We start from the raw sequence: 21,506 nt of genomic DNA, 5'->3' as shown, positions 1-21,506 counted from the left end.
CCAGAACGTAGTCCAGGAGGTGCCAGTGTTTGGATCGGGGATGCATCCAGGTAGTCTTCAGGTTGTCTCTCTGCTGGAAAAGTGTGTTAGTAATGACAAGCCACTGTTATGCGCAGAGTTCCAACAGGAGGCACCCGTTGTCATTGCACTTGCCGACACCATGCTTGCCAAGGATTCCTGGCCAGGTTTCTGAGTCTTTGCCGACGCGAGCGTTGAAGTTGCCAAGGACGACAACCTTGTCGGCTGTAGGGGTGCATTGGATGAGGTTGCGCAGATCAGTGTAGAACCTGTCCTTTTCTGCTGGTTCCGCCTGAAGTGCCCATAGAATGGTGACTCCTGGATTTTGTTTATCTAACAACAGATGGGAGCAGAAGAAAAAAACTCCTGTTGTTTTGCTCAGGAAGGTGGGGGTTTTGCAAGACATGAGTCACATGCTCTCTTTGGAGTTTCATTTGGAAGAGAGAGAGAGTTAACAGCTCACTCAGTCAGTGTGTGGGACACTGACAAGTAACTGAAAAGTGCAATCCAGGGAAAACTGTTTGAAACTGATGAAAGCAAGTTCCAGAGCAGTAGATAGCTGGAAGTGCTATCTGTCTGATATTTCTCTTGAAATAGAGGAAGGAATGGTAGCTTGAAGGAAGAGGTTACCATTTAGATGACTGTGATGGGGCAAGTTTCATCAGCGAGACCCTGAGGTGACTAGTGGTGGTACCTCAGTTGTGGAAATCCTGGAGCAACAAATCTCTCTCTCTGCAAACCCTACAAGAACCTTCCTGAGTAGTAAACATTTACCTTTCAAGCACCAAGCCTGGTGAACTATATACATGTTAAATTCTATGCCCAGAATGGCAACCAGAGTAGAAGTGAGATTGAACTGTGAACCAAAGAACTTTTCTTGAATTTACACACACATTGCATACATGTGCGCTTAGAATTAGAAGGGGGTTAATTTGGGTTAGTTAAAGTTTGATTCTATTTTCATGTTTGAAGTTGATTTCATATTTCTAATGAAAATTGGAATAAAATTCTGCGACTGGTAAACTCTTCTTCTCTATGTGCAAAACATTCACTAATACAGTTTAAAGTTGTTCATAGAGCTCATATGTCTAAAGATAAACTCCATCGCTTTTATTCTCATATCGATCCTATATGTGATAAATGTCAATTGGAAATAGCTCCCCTTACACATATCATTTGGTCCTGTCCCTCTTTACAGAATTATTGGAAGGAAATTTTTTCCATTATATCTACTGTTTTGAATATTGATTTACAACCACATCCCATTACTGCAATTTTTGGATTACCTATGATAGATTTGACTCTTCCTGCGGATCGTATGATTGCTTTTCTTACACTAATGGCTAGAAGATCTATACTATTAAATTGGAAAGAGGTAAATCCTCCCACTGTTTTCCAATGGTTTACCCAAACCATACTATGTTTAAATTTAGAGAAAATTAGAAACTCTGTCTATGAATCCCCTTCTAAGTTTGAGTTAACCTGGCGACCATTTATTCAATATTTTCATTTGTGGTGAGTTGACCTGGCTCTGTTTTCTTTCTATGATTATGTATGATAATTGGGCTGTAAGATGAGATCGGAGTGATCGGCGTGGTTTAGCTATATCTGTAGGTTTTTTTTTTGTTTTTTTTAAAGTTTTTTTTTAATTCAGATTTGTTTTTTCTTCTTTTTTGGGGTTTTTTTTTCTCTTTTTTCATATATTGTTATTAATTATATCTTTTTTTTTAGAGATAGTTCACACCCTAAACTGATCAAAAAAAATTTTTTTATGATATATTTTTATTCTGTAATATTATTGTTTAATATCTCTGTATTAATTCATTACTTACTATGTATTTTTTTATATCTCTTTGAACTGTATGTGTTTATAAATTATAATAATAATAAAAAGATTGAAAAAGAAAGAAAGAAGTTGATTAAAAATAACTTTTTTGAAAGCCACTTGTCTTGGTGAATGTCTGTTGCTGCTGGGTTTTGGGGTCCTTTGGGTTCGTAACATAAGGGACTGCTTAAGGTGATATGTGAAGAGAACCACTGCTCTAGACCCAATTGTTACTGAAATATTTTGCTTGAGAAAAATTGTCATTGGCCCATTTCCTTTGAAGTTATGAAACTGTGCACATAACGAGTCAATTAGGTACAATTAAAACAGTGATTTTTCAACCTTTTTTTCCCACTCACATATCACATTAAACAATCCCTTACTAATCACAGAGCACTTATGGCATAGGGAATACTTAAAGTGGAATGTGAGTTTATGGGGGCAGTTTCAAAACCACTAGTTTAGATTATGGTATAAATGGCCTTGTGGCTAAGTTTTCAGATGATACGAAGATATGTGGAGGAACAGATGGTGTTGAGGAAACAGGGAGGCTGCAGAAGGACTTAGATTTGGAAAATGGCCAGAGAAGTGGCAAATCAAATACAATGTCGGAAAGTATATTGTCATACACTTTGATACAAAAAAACTATTATCTGCATGGGGAGAAAATTGAAAATTCCCAGATGCAAAGGGACCTGAGAGTCCTCATGCAGGATACTCTGAAGGTAATCTTGAATGTTGAGTCAGCGGTGAAGAAGGCAAATTCAATGCTGGCATTCATTTGAAGAGGAATAGAATATAAGAGCAGGGATGTAATGTTGAGGCTTTATAAGGTGAGACATCACGGAGTTTTGTGATTAGATTTGGGCTCCTCATTTAAGAAAGGATGCGCTGACATTAGAGAGGGTTCAGAGAAGGTTCATAAAGAAGATTCTGGAAATGAAAGGGTTATCATATGAAGAATGTTTGACGAATCTTGACCTGACGTTTAAGAGAATGAAACATTTTGGATGTTGAAAGACGTAGAGTAGATTAGAAATGTCGTTTCTCACAGTGGAAGTATCTAGGACAAGAGGGCACAACTTCAGGATTGACGTGTGCCCACTTAGAACAGAGATGTAGAGGAATTTCTTTAGCCAAAGGATGATGAATCTGTGGAACTTGTTGCCACAGGCAGTTGTAGGTCTTAAGTTGTTGGGTGTATTTAAGGGAGAGATTGACAGGTTCGTGATTAGCCAAGGCATCAAATGTTATGGGGAGAAGGCTGGACAGTGGGGCTGAGTGGTAAAATGGATCAGTACATACTTGAATGACATGGCAAACTTGATGAGCTGAATAGCCTATCTCAGCTCCTGCACCTTACCATCTGATGGTCTAATTTCCATCGTGTTCAATTTGTCTTGAAGTACTGGTCTAATTGTGATAACCAAAAAAACAGTTCAGATATAAATAGAAAATGCCAGAAACACAAAGGTGGTACATGTTGAAAGAGAAACAGAATTAATATTTCAGGTTCTTCATCAGGATGGGGAAGGAAAGAAAAGAAGGTAATTTTCAGGTGCAGAGAAGGTGGGATAAAGATGGGCAGAAGGAAGAAAATGTCTAAACCAATGGAATGAGGAAAACTGAACTGTGATATTGGCTGATTTTTCTACATTTCTATTTGCATAGTTTGGTCTGTTGGGCTTGTGCCACAACCCTGCAATTACATCACACAGACAAAGGAGCGAAACATGAAAGTCTGCAGATGCTGTGATTGTCTTAAAAACAGAAAAATACAGGAGGAACTCAGCAGGTCTCGCAGTGTCCAGAGGAGATGAAGATATTTTACCAATGCCTCGGGCCTTAGCCCATCTTCAATGTGTGAACAAGGGTTCAGGCCAGAAAGATTTTTACCTCCTATGGACCTTGCAAGGCCTGCTAAGTTCTTCCAATATTTTTGTGTTTTTACTTTTAACACTAAAGAGTCTTATCTTAATTTTCAAATATCACATTAATCCATTTGATCTCACCCTTTTAATGAAATTTGCTTTGTGTCCATTCCTCATCTCTTTACTCACCTAATTTGTTTGTTTTCTCTCTCAGTTTTCATGAAAAGTCTTGGATCTAAAACACTAACTCTGTTTCTCTTTTCATAGATGTTGCTTGACCCATGAGAATTGCCAGCATTTCCTTTCTATCTAATAGATTTCAAGCAGTTTTTTACATTTTAATTTAAAATCAGAGTTTTCTACCTTTATTGTTATTTCAGTTGGGGGGGAATGCGACTGAGATGCACTGTATATATCCAAGTCCATGTCATTAAACAATCACTAATTGTCCTAAATAATGATTTTTGATAGACATACAGGAAACCTATCTGTAATATTTATTTTTATTTTATATCTGGTTTACATCAAGCCTTCATCAGAGCTTTTGTCCCTCTCTTCCTGGAAGGAACAGGCATTAAATAATGTTCGTTGCCAGAAAATCATTGCCATGAGATATCTCTGCTCTTATTAGTTAAAACTGATCAAGTCCATAATAAAAAATGTATAAAAATAAAAGGCACAAAACATAATTTGATGGTTGAACCTACAATTCTACCATAAAGTAATTGCTGGAATGAAATGATGCTTTAAAATTCTAAAAGATGGTGTTTATTAGTCTATATTCCGTTTTTCTAACATACAGTATCTGCCTCCGTGCAAATTTTCTCAAAACTGATCACTGTTAGTCTTGACCATATTTCTCTTTTGTTGCATCACTTAACATGGCACAGCTTCAAAACTTAATCATTATTATCTAAAATATTTATCGTCGTGAGAAAGTTGACCTTTGTGTAAGTGCACGTAATAGTTGGGAACAGTGCACCAATAAAAGCCCTCATTATTTTAAGATTAAACTGAGAATATTAGCAGCAATGTTTCAAAAATAGATTTGATATTAAGTTGGTGGAAAGACCTCCTAACCAGCATTTCAATGTACTATTTTTAATGATATATAATACTTTACATCGAAGTTGATTAAAATCACTGAAGATATTGCTTATCTCATTTAAATATTTTGAACTATTGCACCCTACACCACCTCCCCCATGCTATGTCTCTGTTGCATTCTGAGATATTAATTCTGCACATAGGCTGAACACTCTGTGTCGTTACTTGTGGGATGGATACACATACATGCAGATCAGGAATATGGAGATGCAAAACACTGCAGATGCTGAAATATCTGTAGCGCGCGCGTCAAAAGAACCAAAGACTTGTTGATCCAAAACAAGGCTCTTATTAACTAAAAGACTGGAGCATATCACAAGTTGGTTGACCAATCCAGAATGACCTGGTCTGGCTAGGAGCAATCCTTTAAGACCTGCCAGTAGGTGTGGCTACACTCTCAGCCAATCACAGTCATCCTACACTACCATCTGTACATATACACATTGGTGATAGAATCTGTACTATCACAGTATGGAACAAAAAATAAACAGCTGCAAAATTCAATGGATCAAGCAGCATCTGTGGAGCTAAAGGGTTGCTTCAATTTTCAGGTTGAATCCCAACACAAGGACTGAGATTGCAGAAGGAAGAGAGCTGGTGTATAAAAATGAGAGAAGTATAAGAGAGAGAGAGAGAGAGAGAGAGAGAGAGAGAGAGAGAGAGAGAGAGAGAGAGAGAGTGACTAGTAAGTGATAGGTGGAACCAGATGAAGTGAGAGAAATTAAATAAGGCATGAGGTTGCTCTGGCAGACAAAGTGAAGGAAAATCCCAAGGGGTTTCTACAGAAATATTAAGAGCAAAAAGATAACAAGGGACACAATTGGTCCTCTTAAAGATCAGAGTGGTATGGCTCTATGCATAGAGCTAAAAAGATTGGGGATTTCTTAAATGGATTATTTTGTATATGTTCTTACTCAGAAGATGGATACTGAATCTATAGATGTGAGGGACAATAGTCGTGAGGTCATTAACCTGATCCATATTGCAGAGGAGCTGCTTGCTGTCTTGAGGCAAATAATGGAATAAATCCGCAGGGTCTGACAAGATACTCCCTCAGACCATGAGGGAAGCTAGGGCAGAAATTGCAGGGGCCCTAGCAGAGGTATTTAAAACATGAGGTTCTGGAGGATTGGAGGACAGCTTATCTTGTTCAGTTGCTTAAGAAAGGCTCTAAGAATATTCTGGGAGTCTACATGTCAGTGAACCTGATGTAAGTGGTGGGCAAGTTACTGGAAGGAGTTCTAAGAGACCAGATATATAAGTACTTGTATTGACAGGGATGTATTCGGGATAGTTAACACAGCTTTGTACATGTTAGATTACATCTAACCAATCTCATAAAGTTTTTTGAGGAGGTTGTCAGGAAAGTTGATGAAGGAGACAGTGGATGTTGCCTATATGGACTTTAGAACTGCTTGGGAGCTTGGTCAAAGTTCAGTAGCCCGGTATTCAGGATGAGGTAGTAAATTGGATTAGTCATTGGCTTTGCAGGGGAAACCAGTGAGTGGTAGTAGATGATTTCCTCTCTGACTGGAGGTCTGTGACTAGTGGTGTGCCTCAGGGATTGGTACTGGATCCATTGTTATATTTCATCTATATCAATGTTCTAGATGATAATGTACTAAATTGGATCAGCAAATTTTCAGATGATATTAAGATTGGGAGTGTAATGGAAGGTTGTAAAAAATGGGTGGAATTTAATGTGGATAAGTGTGAGGTGTTGCACTTTGGGTGGACAAACCAAGATAGGACATACATGGTAAATGGCAGGCCACAGAGAGATTTGGGAATACAGAAAGTGGCGTCACAGATAAAAAGGATTATGAAGAAATTAGCACATTGACTTTCATAAATCAGAGTATTGAGTATGGGAGTTTGAATATTATGTTGAAATTGTGCAAGACATTGGTGAGGACAAATTTGGAATATTGTTTGCAGTTTTGGTCACCTGTCTAGAGGAAAGACTGCAGAGCAAATTTATAAGGATGTTGCAGGACTTGAAGGAAATGGTTGAATAAGTTAAAACTTTATTTTCTGAAGCATCGGAGAATGAGAGGAGATAGAGCAAATGCAAACAGGCTTTTTCCACTAAGGTTAGGAGAGGCAAAAGCTAGAGGATATAGGTTAAAAGGTGAAATATTTCAGGAGAACATTGGGTGGTGGGAGTGTGGAAAGAGCTGCCAGCCATGGTGGTGGATTTGACTTCGACATTTAAGGGAAGATTGGACGGGTACATGGATGGTCGTGATGCAGGTTCATAAGATTAGGCAGAATAATAGTTTGGTATGAACTAGATGGCCCGAAAGGTCTATTTCTATGATGTAATGTTCTATGGATTTTTTGATTCAATGATCACCTAAGTATGAACTGCAAACAATATCCATTTTCCTTCCCCTAAATGGAAAACTCAGTTCCCATTTTGATGTGGCATGTCATATATGCCTATTGTAAAACCTGTAATAAAATAAGAAAGGACAGACTAGAAAGCAAAGATAGGGAGGTAGAAATGGTTAATACAGTTTTCAGATAATTAATCTCTGGTACTTAAATGCTGTAGATCCTGTTCAGAAGCTTGGTATCTAAAGCAGACTGAAGGCCATCCCATCCCATGCCTAACACAGCCTATTGTGCGCTTGGACAGTGAATGTTGACCATCCAATGAATGATAGAGGCCACTTTCCCTTATGCAACAGGCCGAAACCCAGAAACATTGGAAATATCAACGCACATCTTTAGATGCCAGGCATAACCTTCAGAAATTGGAACCTCTTCAATCTTCCCCCTTGATTAGCTCTTATTTGGAGCTCCTATTCCAGCTCAATACACTAAGTTCATGTTTTGTGAATAACACTGAATGATCTCCTTTAATTCTCCAACTGAAACATGCAATTTTCTCTGTTGATTTGTGGGAATGTAGGAGCATGTAAAAATATTTAGGCATCAAAATATTCAGCACTGACCTTTGGACTCATAGGTTCAGTCAGATGACTGAATCCAAAAAAGGAAATGATTTACAAAGATTAAAATGAAATTGCAAGGCTTAACATTATATTGAAAATGTGCTGTACCATTCATGCTTATTGATCAGAATTTATTGAGAGAGTGATTGAATATGTTACGCATAAACAGAGCAGGAAGAGATCAACAAATCCTGCTGTGTTAGTCACCCGTCAGCTCCAATGATATCTGCTGTACATCTTTCTGTGATTTCTTTCTTTTTAAAAACTTTTTATTGATTTAAATAAGGCACATACAAACAAAAAGGTAGAATTGAATAAGATGATATAGACAGTTACACAAACTAAATAAGACATCCCGTATAACACTAACATACATAAATTGTAAATCATATCCAAAATTCATATTCTAAAGAGTATATACCTCTATTAGAAAAAACTAATAATACAAAAAAAGGGAAAGGAAAGAAGAAAATAGTAAAGGAGAAAAACTCAAACACCTTACCTAACCGCATGCTATATATGATTGGTATTAAAAGAAAAACAAAGGTTGAAAAAATTCAAAGGAAACTTCTTTGAGGTACAGCAAAATCTCCAGATGTATTGGTTGGTGCTTTTCTATGGTGAGGCAGCTGCATCTGCAAAACAATAAATTGTTAAATATGTACCTCAGGGAATGTCTTTCAACATTTTTGAGCCATCTTATTATAAAGTGCAAGAAGCAGCAAAAGCACCCAAGGAGAAGTTGTTGGACAGTAGTTATCAGCAGTAAGCTTTGAAGATGGGAATGCAAGCAGAAAATAAGTGCAATAAAGCATAATGCTGATTTATGAGCAGGCACAAGTGAATGAGGGGAAAGGATTAACAGTGCCGAGGCAAATGTAGCATTGCATGAGACTATTCAACAACAGTGAGCAACCTGAACAGAGAGTTTACCTTGAGATCACTAACTTGCTCTTTGCACCGCAGATGCATCCTGGAGAAAATGTTTGAGCTCAGATTAGGTATTAAATGTTTTTGTGGGTTTTTTTTGATAATAATCTTGCTACATTTAAGCAACCTTCCACCAAATTTACTTTACAAACTTTCATTTGTTTTAGATATTTGCAAATTAGGGACTTTCTCCATTCTCAACCATCACATCTTTTTCAAGCTCCTGTTCTGAATTTGATAGAAACAGTTTACAATGTACAACCATCTGTAGTATATGACACTTTGTTGAAATTAAGGCAAACCTAATTGGACAAAATTAAAAAGACATGGGAGCAGGATCTATCTCCAAATTTCAATTTCAGAAGATTCTTGGAATTCCATTTTTAAGTTGATGAATACATCATCTTTATGCGGCTGTCACTTGTTATTACAATTTAAAGTTGTGCATATAGCCTGTATGTCAAAAGTTAAATTAGCTCATATTTATCCTAACCCTGTATAAGCTCTCTTTGTAAGAATGAGGACGGTTCACTAATTCGTATGTTCTGGTCTTGACACCAGATCATTAATAGCTTTTTTTGGGATGGTTGAACAGAAGGTAGTGAAATTGTCTGCATCTCAACACCATGCATTATTGCAAGATGAGCTATTTTGATCATTTGGAAAGATGCTGTCCCACCCACTTATAATGAATGATTACATGTTAGGATGCCAAATTTAATTTTGGAGAAAATAAGATGGTTAACAAGTGTTTTAAATTTAAATTTTTCTAATCTTTGGGGTTCCTTTTTGAAATGCTTTCATAAACTTTACTGGGAATTATAATTATATAATTTGTGATTCTATTTTTTGTGATTCTATTTTTACTAGTAGTGTACTATTTTGTTAATTACCATGCAATTTTGGAATGGTTTAGGGCTTGGATTTTATAATCATATTTTTCATGTTTTTTTTTCTCTCTTTTCATTTTTCTTTTTTTCCAATATATCCCTGAATCAATATTGCTGCATAAGGTGAATTTTTTTTCTGCTAACAAGTTTTCTTACTTTATGACAACTATATCACTGCTATGAATAATCTTTTTTCTGTATGTATGTGTTATATGAAAATCAATAAAAAATATTGTGCGAGTGTGCATGCATAAGTGCCACAGATGCACAGAGACCACAACTGACCACTTTATTTTTCTTTAAAACTGCTCGTTTTGCTAAATGAAGTATTTGTTAATGAATAAACTATCAAAATGTACCTGTTCATCTCTTCTTTATTCCTCCTTAAATTTGAATTTTAAAAAGTACTGCCTGAGAATCCGTAAAATCCCAAAATCTGAACTGACCCAACTCCAAGCAGTCCAGATTTTTGGGCTTCTACTGTATTTTCTTATTTGACCATTCCAAATATGTAACAATAAAATTAATTCATTGATAATTACAAAAGTTGAAATTTAAATTAAGATTGGTGTATTAAGTAAAAACACAATGCTGGAGAAATTCAGCTGGTCAAACTGTGTACTTTATATAGCAAAGATAAAGATACATAACCAACGATTTGGGCTTGAGCCTTTCATCACGGTATGAAAAATTGTCAGCAGGCATCTGAACAAAAAGGTAAATGGGAGGGGTTGGGAGAGAATCATGGTTCCAAAGGCAAGGAGGAGAAGGGAGGGAGGGTACAGCAGCAAGGAGGGGGAGGAGGAATGGTGAGGTGAATAGAGAAGTTAGGGCATGGAGAGTTGAGGGAAAGAAGATGGGGGAAGGGAAGGGAGGGAGAACGGAGAGTAGATCAACAGAAACCGGAGAAGTCGATGTTAATGGCATCCAGCTGCAGAGTGCCCAGATAGAAAATCAGGGGTTGTTCCTCTATTTTATGGTAGTCTTGGTGAGATAGTACATGAGGCTATGGACAGATATGCAAGTGGGACACAGAACTGAAATGGTTGGGCCACAGGGAGACCCTGGCACTGATGCAGACAGAGTAATGATGCTCAGTGAAGCCATTTCCCAGACTGCACCAGATGCAGAGAAGGTCACAAAGGGACCACCGGATGCAGTAATTCACTCCTGTGGATACACAAGTGAAGTGTTGCTTCATTTGAAAGGCCTGTTTGGGACTCCGAACTGTGGTGAGGGAGGAGTGTGGGTGCAAGGGTATATTAAGGTTAGTTTTCTGTAGACTGTCCCATTTGCTCCACGGTCCTTTCAAAGTCATCAATCCATCCTCCAAAGTTCATGCAGATTTCACTGAACAGTGGATGTCAGATTTCTCATTACAGATGGTTGACATAAATGTCCCTAGAAGAAGGCATGATTACAGACAGTAAGCATCCTGGCCCTTGCACACAAAGTACTTTCATGGGCATAAAATATGTCCTGACAGTATAGTAGAAGGTTCAGATTTATTCCCCTCAGCTCCATAAAACACTTGCTTCACTTTGAACTGTAAAATCTATACAACCGAAGTTAACGGTTCACTTTGTAGTCCTCTGTGCTTTGTTCTCTGATGAATCTTTCACCCATTCATGATTGTATGCTAACCCAAAATGCAATGTGGTGAGTGGGAAGGAGGGATTATGGCAAACATGCCATAGAATCATGTCACAGAGCAGCAATGGAAGGAGGAGGCTGAAAATGTGAACAGATTTCACTTATTGATCTGTTTTGTGTCCTGGATTGTGTTGACCCAGGTAGCCACTTTTACTTGGTTATTGTTACAAACATCTGTTTAACCTAAATAGGGATATTTTATCTTTGTATAATATGTAAAACAATGTCCTTTCCTTCAGCAGAAAGTCTTTTCTACATTTGCTAATGCAGTAGATTTCTTTCTTTTTGATCAGTTGTATGATGTACAGAATGCTTTAGTTGCTTTGTCCCACAGAAAAGTTTATAATAATTGATACACGAACTGTTCACTGAATCAGCTACAGGTACACGATCCTTTATCCAGACACCTAAAATCCGGAAAGCTCCAAAATCTGGCAAGTGGGGCCTGGCGGTCGGGGAAGACAGCTGAGGGACCAGCAGTTGGGGGAAACTGCCGGGCGACTGGAAGGGGGTGGGGTGGATAGGCAGCACAGTTCAGGTGGGCCTTCTGCTACCAGTTATTGAGGGCCTGAGTCCAGAGGGGAAGCCCCTCAAACAACAGATAAGGGAGTAACTACAAGGGGCCACAGTGATAGTTGGGATAAGTTTAGAAAGGATCGTTTTAGAAAGAAAAGGTGTTATATTGTGCACTCACCTTCCAAAAGGTAGATCAATTGAAACTGAATTTTGGAGATGAAGCTGTTGCCAAACTGCATGATTTGCACTTTGCTATATACCAAATTTCTGTGTTATCTTGCCCTGCCCACAGGGTAGCATTATATGTAAAGGGAGCTAACAGGAGGTGTTTTGCAGTAAGGTGCAGACTGAAGTTAACCTTCCTTGCTGCTGTGAACCTGAAATCATCAGACAATTGGCAGGAGAGGAGAATATGTCTTTCATGTCGGGAAGAAGAAGTAAACCACAGCCAAAATGATTTGGATGTGAAGGGTTCCACAGATAGCAGTAGAAATCAAGGGAGTTATAAAATGGTCATGGATTTGTCATAATCTGCATACATGATCACTGAAAAGGGAATGAAAGAAGAGAAGAATTCTTTCTGGGTCTGGGGTCAACTATGAAGACCAATGGTACACATTTCCCACATAAAACTAGGCAAGACACTGTGCTCATACACCTTTTTATGATCAGCATCTAGCCAGTGGTAGCAGTGATCAAAATATGATTGAGTTCACTTTGAAATGTGAAAAGGAGAGGCTAAAGCCCAATGTGTCGGTACTTGAGTGGAGTAAAGGAAATTGCAATCACATGAGAGAGGGTCTGGCCAAAGTCGATTCGAAAAATACTACTGGGGAAGACAGCAGATCAGCAATGGGTGGAGTTTCTGTGTGAAATGAGGAAAGTGCAGGACAGGAACATACCAAAAAGAAAGAAATTTATGAATGGAAAAATGAGACAATTGTGGCTGACGAGGGAAGTTAAAGCCAAAGTAAAAGCAAAAGAGAAGGCAAACAAGGAAGGAAAAAATTAGTCGGAAGATTGAGGACTGGGAAGCTTTTAAAAATGAAGAGAAGTCAACTAAGAAGGGAAAGATGAACTATGTAAGGGGATTAGGAAATAATATCAAAGAGGATACTAAAAGCTTTTTTAAATAGATAAAGAGTAAAAGAGTCATGAAAGTAGTCATAGGACCAATAGAAAAGGACACTGGGGAAATTATAATGGGAGACAAGGAAATGGTAGTGGAAGTGAATGAATATTTTGGATCAGTCTTCACTGAGGAATAGATTAGTAGCATACCAGACTCTCAAAGTTGTCTGAGAAGAAAAGTGAGTGCAGTCAAGATCATGAGAGAGAATGCACTTGGGAAGCTAAATGGTCTAAGGGTAGATAAGTCTCCCAGACTGGATGGAATGCACCCTCAGGTTCTGAAGGAGATAGCTTTAGAAATTGTAGAGGTAATGATCTTCCAGAAATCAATGGATTCTGGCATCCGGTGGACTGGAGGATCACAAAGGTTACTCTGCTGTTTAAGAAGAGATCAAGGAAGCAGAAAGGAAATTATATTTGCCTGATGTCAGTGGTTCAGAAGCTGTTAAGAGTCTATTGCCAAGGATGAGGTTATGAAATACCTCAAGTTGCTTGGAAAGATAGGACCAAGTCAGTATGGTTTCCCTATGGCAATTATTTGAAGAGATCACAAACAACAATGTCGCCTCCACAGATGCCTGTGATAACAAGTTCCACAGACTCATGACTCTCTGACTAAAGAATTTTTCTGTATCTCTGTTTAAGATCGACATCCCTTTATCCTGACGTTATGCTCTCTTGTCCTAGAATTCCCTACCATGGGAAGCATCCTTGCCACATCATCTCTGCCCAGGCCTTTCAGCATTCGAAATGCCTCTATGAAGTCCTCCTTCATCCTTCCTTACCCCATGTTGTGTATTTAGACTTTCAAAAGGTCTTCGCCAAAGTGCCACACATAAGGCTGCTAATCAAGATGAGAGCCCATGGAATTACAGGAAGGATACTGGGTAGAGCATTGGCTGATCAGCAGGAAACCGAGTTGGAATAAAAGGATCTTATTCTGGTTGGCTACTGTTTCCAGTGGTGTTCTGCAGGGGTCGGTGCTGGGGCCGCTTCTTTTTACATTGTATATAAATTATTTGGATTGTGGAATAGATGGCTTTATGGCTAAATTTGCAGATGATTCCAAAATAGGTGGTAGAGCGAGTGATACTGAGGATACAGAAAGGTTGCAGAGAGACTTCAATAGATTAGGAGACTTGTCAAAGAGGTGGCAGATGAAATACAATATTGGAAAGTACATGGTCATGAACTTTGGTTGAAGAAAGAGATGGGCAGATTATTATTTTGATGGGGGGAAAATTCAAAATTCTGAAGTGCAGAGGGACTTGGGAGTACTCATGCAGGATTCCCAAAGGTCGACCTCCAGGTTGAGTCGGTGATAAAGAAGGCAAATTCAACATTGACATTCATTTCTAGAGGAAAAGCGTACAAGAACGGGAATGTAATGGTGAGACTTTACAAAGCATTGATGAGACCTCACTCTGTGATCAGTTTTGGTGCCGTATTTGAGAAAAGACATGCTGGTGTTGGAGAGGGTTCAGAGAAGTTTTACTGGAATTATATCAGGATGAAAGGGTTAACATAGAGGAACAATTCTCAGTTTTTGGACTGTACTTGTTGGAGTATAGAAGGATGAGGGGGGGACATTATAGAGGCATTTTGAATGCTGTAAGGCCTGGACATAGATGATGAGGCAAGAATGTTTCCCATGGTAGGGAATTCTAGGACAAGAGAGCATAACATCAGGATAAAAGGATGTCGATCTTAAACAGAGATACAGAAAAATTCTTTAGTCAGAGGGTCATGAGTCTGTGGAACTTGTTACCACAGGCATCTGTGGAAGCGACATTGTTGAGTGAATTTAAGGCAGAGATGGACAGATATTTGATTAGTCAGGGCATCAAAGGTTATGGGGAGAAAGCCAGGGAGTGGGGCTGAGTAGGAGGATAGATCGGCTCATGATTAGAATGGTGGAGTAGACTCAATGGGTTAGTGGACCTACTTCTTTTTCTGTATCTCGTGATTGACCTCATTGCTCACTGACCATCAACTATTTTTAACGTACCCAACATTCATATGCTTCTTCACAACCTCACAAATTTAGTGGTGTTGAAGCAAGCAGTAATTAACGAGGAGACAGGAGTGGCTCCACCTTAACTGGAAGAGATGACGAATACCATCATTGAGTAATCTATTAAGAGCCACAGAAGATGATGATCGGCAGTTCTTTGGACAGAGTGGTTGGCAGAGAGCAACAACAGCACAGACAGCATTGCAGTGATAGAATCACAACAGCTGTCATCTGATGCAAGAGACAAGTTATCAGCAACTGGACCTTGTCATTGGTTTGCCACATGGTTGTTTGCTGGTGGCTAAACAAACTGCTGCACAATGTCATTATTAGTGCCATGATGACAGGCACTGATCTCTACAACATGTGAGTGGAATGCCTCCTGGATGTGGTGGATTTCCCAATCACCACACAGTGAGAATACAGTTAATAGTGCCTGGCTCCAAGGGGATCTCTCCACATTCTGCTCTGCAATAGACCTCTTCCATCCCAATGCCCCCTGTTCCTTCATTCTGTGATTTGTCCTGCTGTCCTTGCCCTTGCAGGAAATGTAAAACTAATGTGAACATCAATGATCTCTTTGATGCTTTCATGTGAACAACAGTCCCTTGGGCTGCAGCAATGTGTGTTGAAAGTTCCAGCGACAGACAACTAACCACACACTTTGAGCTCATCATGCCTCTAAGTGTGCACACATTGTAATGAACCTCAGATATTTTATGGAGACGATAATGGCAGTTATCCAAAGTGACCTCATTGTTGAGGTCATGAATCATTATGTCACCTCTGAAGTGCAGTATTGTGCACAAAAGGGAAAGATAGTGTGGGCAGATAAAAGTACAGGCCTTGCTACTATAAAAGTGAAGGAGAGTACAAGTAGCATTTCAGTCTCGGAATAGTTACATTAGATATTTCAGTACTCATGACAAGCTGCAGAAATCTTTCCATTCATACATGAAATGGATAGAAATGTTTATCAGGGTGAAAAATGTAACTGAAGCAGACAGTGGGGGCAAAGATGCTTGTAATGAAGCATTAATAAAGTTGTCTCTACTACTTGCCATGGGAATTCACATCAACTGCACTGACAGCATTCAACATCCCAGCGCAGGTGAATGTGAAGCTACTGCAAGATGAACTAGTCACCTCTATCAAGAGCTTTGAAATGAAGCATCCCGAAGCTGCGTGTATTTAAGGGAGAGATTGATAGGTTCTTGATTAGCCAGGGCATCAAAGGTTATGGGGAGAAGGCTGGGCAGTGTGGCTGAGTGGGAAAATGAATAGGCTTATGATGGAATGATGGGGCATGCTCCTATGCCTTGTGGTCTTGTGGGCCATACCAATTTTAAGAGTGTGCTACCAAATATCACCAGCTCATCACTTGTCTGAACAGAGGTCCCTATAGCCTTGATTACAGCTACACAAGAGGCAGTGCTGAAGCTAACTTGAGTCACAGATGAACCTCACGGACATCAGGTGACTGTGGCAGGGCATCTGTGCTATCATGGTCTATAAAATGAAACTGGGCAGAATAGACAGTAACACCACATCCCTCCCTTAGGAACTCAATGGATTCAACTCTCACCTCAAAGAAGTCAATGAGACAAGGGTACACAGCTCAACCTCAGGAACACCTGCACCGACAGCCACCAATGCAGAGACCAGATTAGCCTTCCTGGCTGATTGAAAATTACAAAGAAATGTATTAGAATTAATGTAGAAATAGATAGTTAAAGTTCCTTCAATTCTATTTGACCTCAAATAATGGTGTGGGATGTTAATGAAATAGGATGATTGTATTTGTGTGAAAGTTATTTCTCAGCAATTTCAATAGAGGCATGAATAAAATTATCTTAAAAGTATTCATTCTTTCATGAATATGGCAGAAAGAAGAATTTTAGAGAGAAGAATTAGATTGATTTGCAGAAAGATTGAAGGACATTCATACATGAAGATAACCAGAGAAGAAGCCATGAGCAAATGAGAACATAATTTGTAATTTAAAATAATCCATTATGATTGCATAAAGGTGTCAGGAGGAACATTTCCCTTGGAAACTCCCCCCAAGCCACCCCCCCCCCCCCTTATTTGACTTGATCTCCTTATTCTAGTGTCCCTAGGATAAGGAAAAAAAAACTGCAGATGCTGGAAATCTGAAATTAATCAAAAAATGTTGAAGATACTCAGCAGTACCATGGAATGAGAAACAAATATCATTTCAAGTCTGAGACCATTCACCTGAAACAAACTGCATGTAGTCAGTCTTCACCTAGATTTGATCAAATTTGAGAAAGGTAATGTTCTTTGAGTCTATGTCCAATGGCTATTACTTTTCATTATTAGTTGTGAGAGTCCATTCCATTGATTAAAATTTCTGCCTTGCAATATTATTTCTCTCAGTGCTTTTTCCAAAAGGTGTCAGCATGGAGGAGACTGAATCAACTGCTGAGGAATGGTGAAGAAAGGTAATCAGAAGAAGACCATCTTGCCCGTTTCTGAAACTTCATTCAAAATGCAGTCCATGTTGAAGACACCCAGGACAGAATTCCTCTGATTTTATAACATGGTACCTTATCTCTGCTTTCTTTCTCCTACAACAGATCAAGATGGAGGATTCTCCGATGGGTCCCTGGGCCACATTTCCCAATTTGTGCAATCTCCCAAATAAATGCAGAGAATAATTTGATTGCTTCCGCATCTAGTGCTCTATTTGATGGTGGATATTCCATCCATTTTTAATGTTAGCATGTTTTGATGTAATATTTTGGTGTAGCAATTTGGTATAATCGATCATATTCCTAGTCCACTTGCATGTCATCCACATTACTGTGTATCTTTTACAACAATGTGATAATTTTCTTAGCTGCCATAATAAAACTAAACAGATCAGTTAATTGTTTTTTTTTCTTCTTCCTCCAATAAATGTGATGGGATTTGATGATGGATAGTACCATGTACGCACTGCAGCCATGTTGCCCTCATTGAGGATGACCAGTCCAATAACATCATTGTTATGTCACCTTTCACTTAACAAAGGATCAGCTCAGAATTTGGCCTTTGATTGCCACATCGCATTTGCCTTCCCAGTTTGTAGAGCATTGGATCTCAATTCAAGACTCAAGAAGATCCATTAATTGGCTTTCAGGACATTGTGAAAATCCAGTCCCAAACTCTGTTTCTTTTTAGAAATAACCAAAAATGCTGGAAACATTCACCAGGTCAGGTTACATCGCTGCACCCTCAAATATGGCTAGTGTGTTTAGTGTTCCCATCAGTTTCTACTTTTATTCAGATTTACAGTGTCTACAATTTTTTTTCTTATTATTTTCAGGTTTTTTTTAAAGCTATTTAAAGATTTACAATTATTAAAGTTTGGCATTCAGATTACATGGCATAATTCCATTATGGTGCTTCAGGCAGGGCATTATACAAGCTTTAAACATATTGCAGAATAAACTGGTTAACACAATTTTCATAAAGTTATTTTTAAGGTCACCTTATTAATTTATCTTGACTTGTGGCACTGGAATTTTGAAAACACAACTTCTCCATTGATGCAGGGTCTCAATACGAAACTGGACTTGCACCTTTTGCCTCCACAGAAGCTGCTTTCTTCCAGTGCTCCATTTTTGGTTCTAGCCTCATGGTCTGTCCCTTTTTCTCTGCAGACATAATTAATACGACATTACAATTAGGCCTTCATTAAAGAGCTTTAATTTATCTCCTGGATGTTTTAACTTTTGGAATTACCAATTCTGGTTTTGTACTCTGGCTTGGTGTCTCAACTAATTTGCATAGTTTCTTTTCAGTACAATTCACCAGCACAAAAGAGTGTAGAATTTTAAGCACGTTATGATCATACAAAATATGTTTCCATGACTTTTTGTGTGAATTTGACTCAAACTCCGGCTCTACTCACCAAACTGGCCAATCTCCCAGATTGTCGTCACTGGAGCCACTTGAACTTTTTGATTAGGCCGATAGAATTACACACCAACACATTTCAAATGATTTTAAATATTAAGATATACTATCTACAAGAAATAGATAACAACGTTTCACCAATAAAAAAATTGCTAGTAGATTTTAAATTATTTTCATTTTTTTGAAGTGTTGTTAAATACGCTCACTTTCTGTGATAAAGCTGTGTCCACTTATGTTGATTCATGGGTAATTTTACTTTTGTAGATATTCAGAAAGTTTTGAACATTATCTTGAACCATCATTATCAATTTTGAACACAGTATGTATCTGGATTTTTGATTTAATCTAAAGTGGAAACTGAATTCCTAGTATTCATTTGCTTTTTTTCTTTTTGTTCACTATGTAGTGCACAATCAGCGGGCCTCGGGCCCCCAGTACCAGCAGCAGCGCAGTGGACCTCGGCCCCCATGGCGGCAGTAGCAGTGGACCTCAGCCCCCCTGGCAGCAGCAGCAGTGTGGACCTCAGCCCCCCCCCCCCTCCCCACCCCCCCTGGCAGCAGCAGGTCCTTGGTGGAAAAGTGTCGGTGATTGGTGGTGGCCAGCATATTTTTGGTGAGAATTAAACTTTATTTTAAAGCTTAAAAAGCCTTCCCTTGTTTGTTGTTGTATGAACAGTGTTACAAGTGATTTACTGTTCTACTGGGCTGTTTTTAAAAAATGACCAGTTCTCTGAAAAAAAAACATTTATCCAAGTGGGCCCGGTTGGAGTTGGACCATTTCGGATAATCCGAGTTATACTGAAGTAAGTGTCCTTAAATGAGACTGACTGAGTTTGTAGTTGAGGAGTCTGATGGTGGAGAGGAGCAGCTGTACCTGAACCTGGTGGTGCGAGTCATGTGGTACCTAGGCCTTTCCTATTGGCAGCAGTGAGAACAGAGCATGTGCTGGGTGCTGTGGGTCTTTGATGATTGCTGCTGCCTTCCAATGGCAGTGTTCCCTGTAGATGGGCTCAATAATGGGGAGGGTTTTGCCTGTAATGTCCTGGGCTGTGTCACTATCTTTTGGAGGGCTTTACGCTCAGGGGTATTAGTTAATTGTAAAGTCTAAATATGTTACGGAAGGTACCATAAATACACACTTACCTTGTCACAGACAGACGCTTGTTTGTTGTAATTGGATTAGGACCTTTTCTAGGTTGGATAGGTGCTCAGAGTCATCTCGACCTGCAATTATGATGCCATCAAGATAACCTCCTACATTTAAAAAAAAAAAAAAAAAAAAAAAAGGATAACCTCCTACATTAATGCCATGTAATAATTAGTCCATGGCCACTTGAAATATTGTCAAGGCTGCTGATATTCCGTATGGCATTCGGATATAGGTGAATAACTCCAGGTGAGTATTGATTGCTACATATTTCTTTGAGTCTTCATTCAATTCTATTTGTTGGTATACTTGTGATAAATTCAGCTTCATGAATTTCTTTCCCCATTCAGGGCCTGGAATAATTCTTCCACTTTGGATATAGGGTGTTCTGCTATCTGCTAAACCTGGTTAATGGTGACTTTGTAATTACTACAAATTTGGATTTCTTCATTGGCTTTTTGCACAGGTATAATGGGAGTCACTGTATTGGATTCTTTCCAGTATTCCCTTGTTTTCAAATCTGTTAAAGTTCTGATTCAATCTTTCCTTTTATTGAAAATGGTTCTGTTCTGGGGTTAAAGAACTTGGATTCATCACCTAATTTCAGGTGTAATTTTGCCTGGACTCCTTGGATTTTACCCAGGCTTTTTTTGAAAACTGTCTGGTACTTCTTCAGAACTGGCTCCAATGTTGGCTTGGCCTAATCTTCCAGGCGTAAGTTCATTATGGATCCAATTTCCTCCAATCTAGTTGAATGTGTGATAGCCAGTTTCTTCCAAACAGTGATGCCCCTTAGTGTCAACGATGTAGAGGGGAAATCATTTTGGTTTGTTCTTTATATTTCATATTTACATTGTATTTTCCAAAAACCTTGACTTTCTCATCTTGACTGTTTCTAACACCATATTGGACTCTTTAATGGTGAGATGGGGTGGCAGTTGGACTTTTGAAATTAATGGCATTAACAAAACTGCTGTCTGTGTCCAACTCCATTCGAAGAGGTTCATTGTTGATGTTCACCTTGACGTAGAATTCCGATTTCTATAAGATCTTTTAATCTGTGAATATACACGACTTCCACTGACTTGTCTTCCTATGAGTCGTTTGTTTCAGTGCTGGGCCTTTCATCCTTCTCCTCCACCGTTCTTTATCCGGTGGGATGCTTTTTGTATTTTGGTCTTTTCTTTTTATCCTTTTTACCTTTGTTTCTCGGACACCTGGCTCTGATCTTCTCCTCTTTATCACATAGATGACATCTAGATCTTCTGAAATAACAATTATCAAGACTGTGGTTGTTTTTTCCATGCCAAAAGCATTCTTGATGGGAAAATTTGCATGCCACTAGTGGTCCACCTTGGCAGGTCCAAGTTATTATCGCCCATTTTGAAACCCAAGGCTGTGTCATATGCTTGATTTAAGTGTTTTTTTTAACTTAGCAATCACTGTCTGGCACTGTGGTCTGTCAAACCCTTTATTAATCGGTCTCTTCATGCTTTGTTTAAGAATTCACCAAACTCACAG

General features: G+C 38.8%; 1 long non-coding RNA gene across 1 annotated transcript; it reads right to left on the bottom strand.

The window, feature by feature from the left end:
* Window positions 1-8,292: 8,292 nt before the first annotated feature.
* Window positions 8,293-20,057, bottom strand: LOC138739827 (uncharacterized). The gene is made up of 3 exons (XR_011342463.1): window positions 19,982-20,057; window positions 18,412-18,577; window positions 8,293-8,416 (listed from the first exon to the last, which is right to left on the bottom strand). It is a non-coding gene; the product is annotated as an uncharacterized lncRNA (long non-coding RNA).
* Window positions 20,058-21,506: the final 1,449 nt, after the last annotated feature.

This window comes from Narcine bancroftii, chromosome 7 (assembly GCF_036971445.1).
Source record: "Narcine bancroftii isolate sNarBan1 chromosome 7, sNarBan1.hap1, whole genome shotgun sequence".
NCBI classification, from domain to species: domain Eukaryota; kingdom Metazoa; phylum Chordata; class Chondrichthyes; order Torpediniformes; family Narcinidae; genus Narcine; species Narcine bancroftii.
This window is presented reverse-complemented; position numbering and strand designations above follow the sequence as displayed.